This window comes from Ascaphus truei, chromosome 4, assembly GCF_040206685.1.
Source record: "Ascaphus truei isolate aAscTru1 chromosome 4, aAscTru1.hap1, whole genome shotgun sequence".
NCBI classification, from domain to species: domain Eukaryota; kingdom Metazoa; phylum Chordata; class Amphibia; order Anura; family Ascaphidae; genus Ascaphus; species Ascaphus truei.
Genome location: NC_134486.1, coordinates 289,926,930 through 289,939,032, shown reverse-complemented (window position 1 = coordinate 289,939,032; position 12,103 = coordinate 289,926,930). Strand labels below are relative to the sequence as shown.

General features: G+C 51.7%; 1 long non-coding RNA gene across 1 annotated transcript; it reads right to left on the bottom strand.

The window, feature by feature from the left end:
- Positions 1–4,114: 4,114 nt before the first annotated feature.
- Positions 4,115–10,943, bottom strand: LOC142492093 (uncharacterized). The gene is made up of 2 exons (XR_012800734.1): positions 10,907–10,943; positions 4,115–4,442 (listed from the first exon to the last, which is right to left on the bottom strand). It is a non-coding gene; the product is annotated as an uncharacterized LOC142492093 (long non-coding RNA).
- Between the last annotated feature and the right edge of the window lie 1,160 nt (positions 10,944–12,103).

Genomic DNA, 12,103 nt, shown 5'->3' with positions numbered 1-12,103 from the left:
GTGGCCGAACAGATTGTGCTGACCACGCCAAGCGCGTTCAAGGCAGCTAGCCTTAGACTAGCCCGTGGGCCTCAAGATCCTGGGAGGCTAAATCCTGCAGGGAGGGAAGGTGCTCCTGTGGCAGGAGGCAAGAGAAGAGTTATGTTCTTTACCTGCTAAGTTCCTGTTTGAAGTTATGTTCCTGTTATATTGTATGCTAGCTGCAATAAAACCCGTTGCATGGATATGGTATCCAGATTTATTTGTCCTGCTGCTATGGAGGTTCCTGTAAGGATAAACCCCTGCTGCCGGCAGGAGCCCTGCAGGATGGAGGCGCAGTAGCATCCAGAAAAGACTGTCCCGAGTCCCACTCCCTACCACATCGGAGAGACTCAGTCCTCCTGAGAACCAACAGGTGAGCATCACAGCACCACTAACACCTATCTACCAGTAAATCTCCCTTAGGGGGGTAAATCTTGCCAGGTGTCCGGTACTGAACCGGACAGCCCGGTATTTGGTTACTCTGTCCGGTAAAAAATGAGAGATAATATGACACATGTATGTGTCTGGTATTATGTCTCCGGACTTAGTAACCAATCTGGGATTTCCCCTGAGAAGGGATAGAGCTGGGCTGCTAGGGGACTGGGCAGCTTCCTCCATCCTGATTGGCTGCATTACACAGCAGCAGCCAATCAGGATGGAGGTGGCAGGAACCTGGGGGTGGGGACAAAGAGCGGAGGAAAAGCATGGGGCAGAGAGAGGTGAGACTGTATCCTGTGTGTGTTTGTTCTGTTTTGTCCTGGTGTTTGTGTGTGTGTGTGTGTGTGTGTGTGTGTGTGTGTGTGTGTATTTGTAGCTGGGTATTCCTCCTGCCGAGTGGGGGTGTTTACACAGTTCCTCAGGCTGTCTCTGAAGAGGCAGGGATGGAATAAAATTAACTATGTCCTTGACACTGACAGGGAATGAAACATTGTGTCTGTGACACGTGGAGTCAGAGCTGCCTGAGCACATGAGTTGCTAAGACTGTCCTGAGAGCTAGTAAGGCTTCCTGGACTAGGCCAGACTTTACCCCCTGGGCCCCACATAGTTCTCCCCTCACTGTAGAGACGTGTGCAGGGCTGGCCTTAGGTATAGATAGCCCCTGATAGTGAGGGAGCACAGTGGAGCAGACCGAAGTGCGGAGGGAGGCTCCCCCCTGTGGCCTGAAGATCAGCCATCACCCGGACCCTGAGGTGAGAGGGGCTTGTGTTGGAGACCCCGCAGCGTGGGACTCTGCTGCTATTTTGCCCTTGCTGGATCCTAAGCCAGGAAGGTATTGTGCACAAACGCAAGGGGAGATGGTAGCGCAGCCCTCACACTGGGAGGGATTGCTTGTGGGACACTGGCTATAGGTGCCCGAGCCCGAGCACCCTAGGTACTATTGGGGTTAGCTACCCCAGGACTATTACTGGACAGTTATTGTGTTTTATTGTATTGCTATGTTGCATATGTGTTTCTCTTGCTAGACTGTGAGACCACAGTAAAGACGTATTGCATAACCTGTGTTAGTGTGATTTCTGGGGTCTACACTAGTGGTATACCGGTTCCCATGAGGGCCTATCCCGCCAACGCAGGGATCCTCACATGTGGAGGCACTGCACCTGTCACCCCAGGCTCCCCAAGCGCGGAGGCTTGGGCCTCCTGTACACCTAACAGGTAGCACCATAGCGCATAACACCTGCGTTTCCCTTGGGGGTTGGCAATGGGTGATACATACTTGTACTGTTTTGTGTGTGTGTGTTTTCTCTGGCTGTCCTGTGGGGGTGATAACGGGGGGGGGGGGAGGGGTGAGAGAGAATGAAGGGAGGGGGGGTGAGAGAGAATGAAGGGAGGGGGGGTGAGAGAGAATGAAGGGAGGGGGGGGTGAGAGAGAATGAAGGGAGGGGGGGTGAGAGAGAATGAAGGGGGGTGAGAGAATGAAGGGAGGGGGGGTGAGAGAGAATGAAGGGAGGGGGGGTGAGAGAGAATGAAGGGAGGGGGGGTGAGAGAATGAAGGGAGGGGGGGTGAGAGAATGAAGGGAGGGGGGGTGAGAGGATGAAGGAAGGGGGGTGGGGTGTGAGAGGATGAAGGAAGGGAGGGAGGGTGGGTGAGAAGATGAAGGGAGGGGGTGAGAGGACGAAGGAAGGAAGGGAGGGTGAGGGGACGAAGGAAGGGAGGGTGAGAAGATGAAGGGAGGGGGTGAGAGGATGAAGGGGGGAAGAGAAGATTAAGGAAGGAAGGGGGATGGGAGAGGATGAAGGAAGGGGGGTGAGAGAAGACGAAGGGAGGGGGTGAGAGAAGACGAAGGGAGGTGGGTGAGAAGATGAAGGGAGGTGGGTGAGAGGATGAAGGAAGGGGGGTGAGAGGATGAAGGAAGGGGGGTGAGAGAAGATGAAGGAAGGGGGGGTGAGAGAAGATGAAGGAAGGGGGGTGAGAGAAGATGAAGGAAGGGGGGGTGAGAGAAGATGAAGGGAGGTGGGTGAGAGGATGAAGGAAGGGGGGTGAGAGGATGAAGGAAGGGGGAGTGAGGATGAAGGAAGGGGGGTGAGGATGAAGGAAGGGGGGGTGAGAGGATGAAGGAAGGGGGGTGAGAGAAGATGAAGGAAGGGGGGGGTGAGAGAAGATGAAGGAAGGGAGGGGGTGAGAGAAGATGAAGGAAGGGGGGGTGAGAGAAGATGAAGGGAGGGGGTGCGAGAGGATGAAGGAAGGGAGGGGGGGTGAGAGGATGAAGGTGGGAGGGAGGATGAAGGGAGGAGGGGTGAGACGATGAAGGAAGGGAGGGGGGTGAGGATGAAGGAAGGGAGGGTGAGAGGATGAAGGGAGGGGGAGTGAGAGGATGAAGGGAGGGGTGTGAGGATGGATGAAGAGGGGGAGGGTGAGAGGATGAAGGAAGGGGGGGTGAGAGGATGAAGAAAGGGGGGGGTGAGAGAAGATGAAGGAAGGGGGGGTGAGAGAAGATGAAGGAAGGGGGTGAGAGAAGATGAAGGAATGGGGGGTGATAGAAGATGACGGTATGTGGGTGAGAGGATGAAGGAAGGGGGGGTGAGAGGATGAAGGAAGGGGGGGTGAGGATGAAGGAAGGGGGGGTGAGGATGAAGGAAGGGGGGTGAGGATGAAGGAAGGGGGGGTGAGAGGATGAAGGAAGGGGGGTGAGAGAAGATGAAGGAAGGGGGGTGAGAGAAGATGAAGGGAGGGGGTGCGAGAGGATGAAGGAAGGGAGGGGGGGGTGAAAGGATGAAGGTGGGAGGGAGGGTGAGAGGATGAAGGAAGGGAGGGTGAGAGGATGAAGGAAGGGAGGGTGAGAGGGTGAAGGAAGGGAGGGTGACGGAGGGGGTGAGAGGATGAAGGGAGGGGGATGAGAGAAGATGAAGGGAGGGGGGGTGAGAGGATGAAAGGGGGAAGAGAGGATGAAGGGGGAGGATGAGAGGAAGAATGGAGGGGGGATGAGTGAGGATGAGGGGAGGGGGTGAGAGGACGAGAGGATAAGGGGAGAGAGAGGATGAGGAGGGGTACAACAATCTTGGAATTTGTGGGAGGAGCAGTAAGATTAGTATTGCTCGCCATGTACAGTATGACTGCAGGTCAGTTATTTATAAATGATCTGACCATTACGTAATTTGTTCTAAATTTCACTCCAAGCATGCACCAATTTGCACCAATTTGCACTATTTCATATTGTATTTCCTAAAAAAAATCCTCGAAAGGCACTCCCGCCCAAGACCCCTCCCCAGATTTTTTTTTACAAAATAGAATATAAATTGGTGCAAATTGGTGAATACTTGGAGTGAAATTTAGAAAAAATCACATAACAGTCAGGTCATTTATAAATAACATTCTTCCCCACCAACGATTCTCGCGCGCGTCGCACCTGTCACCATTGTGTCCAGTATTTTTGGACAAGCCACCTGGCAACCCTATAGGGGGGGGGGCGTTACATTTGTATAAAAATGTAGTGTACTTTCCAGACATAAGGAATAACACTGTAATACATATAATACAAACTTCTCCCCAGAGAGAACACCACATGCGTGAGTCAGTATGTCTATCAAAGATTGACATAACCCAACAGGTATGTTTAAAAAAAATGCAAAGTAACCACACACACGAAGACATTGATCAAGGTAAGTATTAACATTTATATACAGGCGGTCCTTGGTTACCCGTCAGAATCCGTCCCGCAAACCGCCGGATTGCAGATCCACTGTTGATCCGTGGCGGTGAGCGTCGGATTACCCATTCAGACATCGGATAATGTGTTCAACGGAATGCATTATCTGGCATCGGATAATTCGTTCGATGGATAACGGACCGTCGGATAGTGATGACCACCTCTATAGCAATATATTTGTTGCTAGTCAAAAATGGTACAAAATAAAATTCAGGGGAGTAAACTTTTTCAGCCCGTCTGGCCCGTTCCCGCAGGCAAAATGCTTGTGGTACTTCCCTGTGGAGGAAAGTCTGTAAATCTTAGAATAGAGCAGGAGCTCACGTCGCCAAAACGAATATACCGAGGAAATGAAAGCAAAAACTTTAATAGTGGGCACACGGTCCACAAAACAATAATGATAGTCGTAGTATCCTAATTGTACTTCCTGAGTGCCGAGAGATCTTCCTGCGTATTCTGTCGCTGGCCTCTAGTCTTTATGCTGTGAACCTGCTCCTGCATTCCAGGGAATGTCTCCGACTTGGAGAAGCAGCTTCACAACATATTTAATAGCTACCTCTCTCTCACTGCTTCTCTTCCTTGCTTTCCTTATCATATCCTATTTTTTCTTTCCCAGACCCATTTTCATTCTCCCTCCATATCCCCACGCCTCTCCGCTCCTTGTCAATAGGAAAAAGCACTTGAAGTGAATGGGTGATTAGGTGTTTTCCGGCGCCAGAAGGTGCCTTGGGCTGCGCGCTTATAGTGCCTTGCGACGCGACGTTGCTCCAAAACAAATCAATTGACTCCGTCGCCAGCGCTTATAGTAACATGTGACTGTCTCTAAACCAATCAGAGACCGCCCCCCTCCCCCCCCCCTTTGTTGACGTCGCTGGCGACAGTCGCTTCAAATCAAATCACAGCTTTCGCTGGTGGCGACAGCTGACGTCATCGGTCGCATTGCTGTCGCCAGCACTATAAGCGCAGCCTTATGGAATAGCACTGGTTACTAAATATGGCCTTATATGCTGAACATGAGCATGCAATGTCAAGCAAACCTTTAGACTGTGCACTAAAAGCAGCCTAGAACTTTATCTAAATGATTACTGAGTGCACCTTCTGATACAGCATCTCAGCCGCCTGCCCTTCTTCCATTTAAAGCTAATGAAATACCAATAGGTAGAGCCCTAGTATGCGGGAGCGGGAGGACACTCCTGTTGGTTATTATTAATGTCAGTGGTTGAAGTGGCTTAAAAAAGTAGTTGTCGTGTGCATGTTTTCAAGAAACTATAAGCCTTGGACAAAGCTTTTTGGACCTTTTTAAAGTATGATTTATACATTTATACAATACTAGCTGATAGACCCGGCGTTGCCCGGAATGTGAATCGATTTTTTTTTTAATGTTGTTTAGTGGTGGTGTGGGAAGAAGGGTTTTTGGGTGGGGGTGTGTGAAGAGGAAGGGTGGGTGAGGGTGTGGGAAGATGAAGGGTGTGTGGGTGGGTGGGGGTGTGTGAAGAGGAAGGTTGGTTGTGTGGGGGTGTGGGAAGAGGAAGGGTGGGTGGGGGGGTGGGAAGAGGAAGGTTGGGTGGGTGGGGGTGTGGGAAGAGGAAGGGTGGGTGGGTGGGGGTGTGGGAAGAGGAAGGGTGGGTGGGATTGTGTGAAGAGGAAGGGTGGGTGGGTGGGAAGAGGAAGGGTGGGTGGGTGGGGGTTTGGGAAGAGGAAGGGTGGGGGTGTGGGAAGAGGAAGGGTGGGTGGGGGTGAAGAGGAAGGGTGGGTGGGGGTGAAGAGGAAGGGTGGGTGGGTGTGAAGAGGAAGGTTGGGTGTGTGGGTGGGTGGGTGGGTGGGAAGGGTGGGTGTGTGGGTGGGTGGGTGGGAAGAGGAAGGGTGGGTGTGTGGGTGGGTGGGAAGAGGAAGGGTGGGTGGGTGTGAAGAGGGAGGGTGGTTGTGTGGGAAGAGGAAGGGTGGGTGGGAAGAGGAAGGGTGGGTGGGTGTGAAGAGGAAGGGTGGGTGGGGGTGAAGAGGAAGGGTGGGTGGGGGTGAAGAGGAAGGGTGGGTGGGGGTGAAGAGGAAGGGTGGGTGGGGGTGAAGAGGAAGGGTGGGTGGGTGTGAAGAGGAAGGGTGGTTGTGAAGAGGAAGTGTGGGAAGAGGAAGGGTGGGTGGGAAGAGGAAGGGTGGGTGGGAAGAGGAAGGGTGGGTGTGTGGGTGGGTGGGAAGAGGAAGGGTGGGTGGGAAGAGGAAGGGTGTGTGGGTGGGTGGCTAGAGGAAGGGTGGGTGTGTGGGTTGGTGGGAAGAGGAAGGGTGGGTGGGTGGGAAGAGGAAGGGTGGGTGGGTGGGAAGAGGAAGGGTGGTGGGTTGGAAGAGGAAGGGTGGGTGTGTGGGTGGGTGGGAAGAGGAAGGGTGGGTGGGTGGGAAGAGGAAGGGTGGGTGGGTGGGAAGAGGAAGGGTGTGTGTGTGGGTGGGTGTGTGTTAAGAGGAAGGGTGGGTGGGTGGGAAGAGGAAGGGTGGGTGGGTGGGAAGAGGAAGGGTGGGTGTGTGGGTGGGTGGGTGGGAAGAGGAAGTGTGGGTGGGTGGGTGGGAAGAGGAAGGGTGGGTGTGTGGGTGGGTGGGAAGAGGAAGGGTGGGTGTGTGGGTGGGTGGGAAGGGTGGGTGTGTGGGTGGGTGTGTGTTCAGGGTGGGTGTGTGGGTGGGTGGGTGGGAAGAGGAAGGGTGGGTGTGTGGGTGGGAAGAGGAAGGGTGGGTGGGTGGGTGGGAAGAGGAAGGGTGGGTGGGAAGAGGAAGGGTGTGTGGGTGGGTGCGAAGAGGAAGGGTGGGTGTGTGGGTGGGTGGGAAGAGGAAGGGTGGGTGTGTGGGTGTGTGGGTGGGAAGAGGAAGGGTGGGTGTGTGGGTGGGTGGGTGGGAAGAGGAAGGGTGGGTGGGTGGGAAGAGGAAGGGTGGGTGTGTGGGTGGGTGGGTGGGTGGGAAGAGGAAGGGTGGGTGTGTGGGTGGGTGGGAAGAGGAAGGGTGGGTGTGTGGGTGGGAAGAGGAAGGGTGGGTGTGTGGGTGGGTGGGAAGAGGAAGGGTGGGTGTGTGGGTGGGTGGGTGGGAAGAGGAAGGGTTGGTGTGTGGGTGGGTGGGTAGGAAGGGTGGGTGTGTGGGTGGGTGGGAAGAGGAAGGGTGGGTGTGTGGGTGGGTGGGAAGAGGAAGGGTGGGTGTGTGTGTGGGTGGGTGGGAAGAGGAAGGGTGGGTGTGTGGGTGTGTGGGTGGGAAGAGGAAGGGTGGGTGCGTGGGTGGGTGGGTGGGAAGAGGAGGGGTGTGTGGGTGGGTGGGTGGGAAGAGGAAGGGTGGGTGGGTGGGTGGGAAGAGGAAGGGTGGGTGGGTGGGAAGAGGAAGGGTGGGTGTGTGGGTGGGTGGGTGTCAAGAGGAAGGGTGGGTGTGTGGGTGGGTGGGTGTCAAGAGGAAGGGTGGGTGTGTGGGTGGGTGGGTGTCAAGAGGAAGGGTGGGTGTGTGGGTGGGTGGGAAGAGGAAGGGTGGGTGGGTGGGAAGAGGAAGGGTGGGTGGGTGGGTGGGAAGAGGAAGGGTGGGTGGGTGGTAATAGGAAGGGTGGGTGGGTTGGAAGAGGAAGGGTGGGTGGGGGGGAAGAGGAAGGGTGGGAAGAGGAAGGGTGGGTGGGTGGGAAGAGGAAGGGTGGGTGGGAAGAGGAAGGGTGGGTGGGTGGGTGGGTGGGTGGGAAGAGGGTGGGTGGTTGGGTGGGAAGAGGAAGGGTGGGTGGGTGGGAAGAGGAAGGGTGGGTGGGTGGGTGGGAAGAGGAAGGGTGGGTGGGTGGGTGGGAAGAGGAAGGGTGGGTGGGTGGGAAGAGGAAGGGTGGGTGGGAAGAGGAAGGGTGGGTGGGAAGAGGAAGGGTGGGTGGGTGGGTGGGAAGAGGAAGGGTGGGTGGGTGGGTGGGAAGAGGAAGGGTGGGTGGGTGGGAAGAGGAAGGGTGGGTGGGTGGGTGGGAAGAGGAAGGGTGGGTGGGTGGGTGGGTGGGAAGAGGAAGGGTGGGTGGGTGGGAAGAGGAAGGGTGGGTGGGTGGGTGGGAAGAGGAAGGGTGGGTGGGTGGGTGGGTGGGAAGAGGAAGGGTGGGTGGGTGGGTGGGTGGGAAGAGGAAGGGTGGGTGGGTGGGTGGGTGGGTGGGAAGAGGAAGGGTGGGTGGGTGGGAAGAGGAAGGGTGGGTGGGTGGGTGGGTGGGAAGAGGAAGGGTGGGTGGGTGGGTGGGTGGGAAGAGGAAGGGTGGGTGGGTGGGTGGGAAGAGGAAGGGTGGGTGGGAAGAGGAAGGGAGGGTGGGTGGGTGGGTGGGAAGAGGATGGGTGGGTGTATGGGTGGGTGGGAAGAGGATGGGTGGATGTATGGGTGGGTGGGAAGAGGATGGGTGGGTGTATGGGTGGGTGGGAAGAGGAAGGGTGGGTGTATGGTGGGTGGAAAGAGGAAGGGTGGAAAGAGGAAGGGTGGGTGTATGGGTGGGTGGGAAGAGGAAGGGTGGGTGTGTGGGAAGATGAATGATGGTAGGGGTGGGGGGGGAGTGGGAAGAGGAAGGATGTGTGGGGAGGGGTGTGTTGTGAAGAAAGAGTGAGTGTGTATGTGATTTGTAAATGATAGTGTTAAAGTGTTAACAGTAAAGTGATGTAGTACATTGCAGGCATAAAGAGTTAATAATATGTGTTAATGATCTTAATGATTGACATAAATTGTTGTAATATGCAAATAAAATGTAAATTTGTTTAAAAATGGATGTATTAAATTGCAGTCATGAAATTTTTTTTTTTTGTTTAAATAAAGTTTTCATTTGGCGCACATGCGTGTTGTGCATGAGGTTATGGTGAAAGTGATGTCTGCGGAGCGCATACAGAGATTGGCGTGCGGAGCACATTGGTAGATGTAAAAGTATGTACTTGATGTGTGAATGAAGCAATGTTGAAGGAAAAAGAAAGTATGATGGCTATTTGTAGATAAAATCGTGAAGATAGAGAAAGCGGGTGATGTTATGAAGGTAATGTAAATGATAAAAAGTGTAGCGGATATGAAAGAAAGTAAAGAAATGTAAAGATAGTAAGAATGGATAAAAATACATTTTTAGCAAAGCGGGGTACCAAAGCGGGACATAGTGTAATGTGTATGCAATGTACATAAATAAGATTTTCTGCACAGAAATTAATGTAATAATAATATTAATGGATAAAAAAAATACATTGGCAAAGGGGAAGATAGTGCAATGTGTATGTAATGTACATATAGTAAGTTGGTGTGTCTGGCATTGTATAAATGTAATTGACAGTGCGTAGGTGAAGGCTGACATTTAGTAAATGAAATTGACAGTGCGTAGGTGAAGGGTGGCTGTTATAGTGAATGCGCAAATGTAATAATAGTGGTGATGATGTACTAAGTATTTATTGAGGTAAACATAAGAATTGTAGACTGGGTAGGTGAACGTGCGCACGCCATTGTTGAAATATATATTTATTTTAATAAGTGAGTTTGTCGGCCATTTTAAAAATGTAATAAAGACTGCGTAGGTGAAGGTTTTGGCGGGAATAGTAAAAGGACTGAATATTTTTAATATACATGTATTTGAATTGTAAGTTACTTGGCTGTCCATTTTGTAAATTTAATTAACAGTAGGTATTGAAAGGTAAGGGCGGGTGAAGGTAGGGGCGCACGCCATTGTTTCAATATATATTTATTTGAATAGTAAGTGAGTTTGTCGGCCATTTTAAAAAGACTGCGTAGGTGAAGGTACGGTCGGGAATAGTAAAAGGACTGAATTGTAGGTGAGGGTGGCGGTTAGACGGGCATGTATTGAAAGGTACGGGCGGGCGGTGGAATATGCAGTTGCGGAGTTTGGCGGTTTAGACGGCCATGTGCAGAGAGATTTGTGTTGGGCGCCCATGTATTTAAAGTGACGGGCGGCCGGTGTAATGTGTGCGGCGGCCATGTGCTTGTAAGCCATGCAGTTGCGGAGAGTGGCGGTTTAGACGGCCATGTGCACGGCCATGTGCACAGGGAGTGCCACGCCATATCATGAGTGTTAAAGGTAATGTGCGTGCGGAGGGAGAATTAAGTTAATGGGCGTCAGTTTTGTGACGGTCATGTGTGGTGATGGAGAAGCGTGGCGGCCATCGGGATAATTTAATTACAAAAATCCACGGCATAGCATGAGTGTGCGGGCCGTTGCGGAGGGACAATTAAGGTAATGGGCGGGCCGTTGCGGAGGGACAATTAAGGTAATGGGCGGCCATGGCAGTGTATACACTGTGGTGAGAGCAGTGTATATACAGGGGTAACAGCATTACTCAGTTGTGTGTTGACAGAGAGCTGTGTGTACACTGTGGTGAGAGCAGTGTATACACAGGGGTGACAGCATTACTGAGTTGTGTGATGACAGAGAGCAGTATACACAGGGGTTACAGCATTACTGAGTTGTGGGATGACAGAGGTGAGTGTGAGTGACTGTGTAGACAGGGGTGACATGATTGTGAGTTGTTGTTTGACAGGGGTGAGTGTGAATGTGTGTGTGTGTGTGTTACACGGGGTGACAGCGTGAGTCTGAGTTGTGGGATGACACTGAGTGTGTGTGTACAGGGTTGAGTGTGAGTGTGGGGGTGACAGTGTGAGTGTGTGTGTACACGGGTGACAGGTGACAACTCAGGTGACAGCATGACTCAGACTGGGATGACAGTGATTGTGTGTGTGTGTGTGTGTGTGTGTGTAGACAGGGGTGAGTGTGGGGGTGACAGTGTGATATGTCAATTTACCAAGGAGTCCTCAGAGGTTCTGGCCGTATGGTGTCACTGCAAGTGTGTGAGAGTGAAGGAGGTGTGTGTCAGTGATGTGACTGTACCTTTTGACCAATGAGAGTCGTGTGGGAGGCTGACTATGGGAGGGTGTGTGTGTCACAGTGGGGCGTACCTCACAGTGGGGCGTACCTCTTGGCCAATGAGAGTCCGGGTGGCCACGGACCAATCAGATTCACCGCAGATAGCACTAACCTCACTAACCATTCGATTTTATATATTAAGATTTGTGCTGTGGAAACAGAGAGGAGTCGTTCTACAATAAGGCTACTCTTCCTGAAAATAAAGTGGAGCTGTAATTTTACATTTACTAAAGTAGTTCTCAAGTTGAATATTTAGGTATATTTTGGTGTTCTGCAGTTTTGGCTACGAGGAGGTTAGCTTCTATTTTAGAAGCTTTGGGAAGCTGGAAGTATAAAGCAATGCTCAACATCACTATTGAATACATCATGTTCTTTTTCAGGAGCATGACTGAAAAAATGTTCTCTCTTCAAACATGCTATATCAGCTTGGGATCACTATTTCCTTATTTATTTCTCAATTTTTTCTTCATGAACAAATTATTTTGCATCACAGTCACTGGGGAGTAAATCCAAACTGTAAAAGCTGCCTTAGCCACTTGACCATTACTGTACTTACAGTGTATCAGGCTTAGCTGTAACGCTTCACATTAGTAACAGTAGAATGAATCCACAGTGTCATACACTGTATGTTTCCAGCTGTTAGTTTTGTGTGAAGAGTTCATTTCGTACCATTGTAAGCCAGGAGGGATCTGTAATTTCACATGTTTAGGACATCATCTGTTAGGAATGTACCAGGCCGCAGAGTGTAGTTTTTGTGTTTTTTAAAGTGTCACTCACTGTACGTACTGTTTCAATATAAAAGGTATTTTAAAAATATATTGTGTCCAGGGTTTTTTTAATCAAATGTACAAAACGTGCTAATGAAGCTTCTTACTTCTTTTGCAGATCTGCCAGCGAGGCTCGTGTCTCCTTACAAAGCAGAAAGAACCTATGGCGCAAAGAAATAATACATAGCGTAATCCAGTTGGAAAATGAAATGTACTCCCCCACTCCAAAGTGGTAAACTCATAAATTGATATTTTTTGTGCAAGTGTGGTATAAACCAGGGGTGCGCGAATTTTTTTTTGGGGGGGGG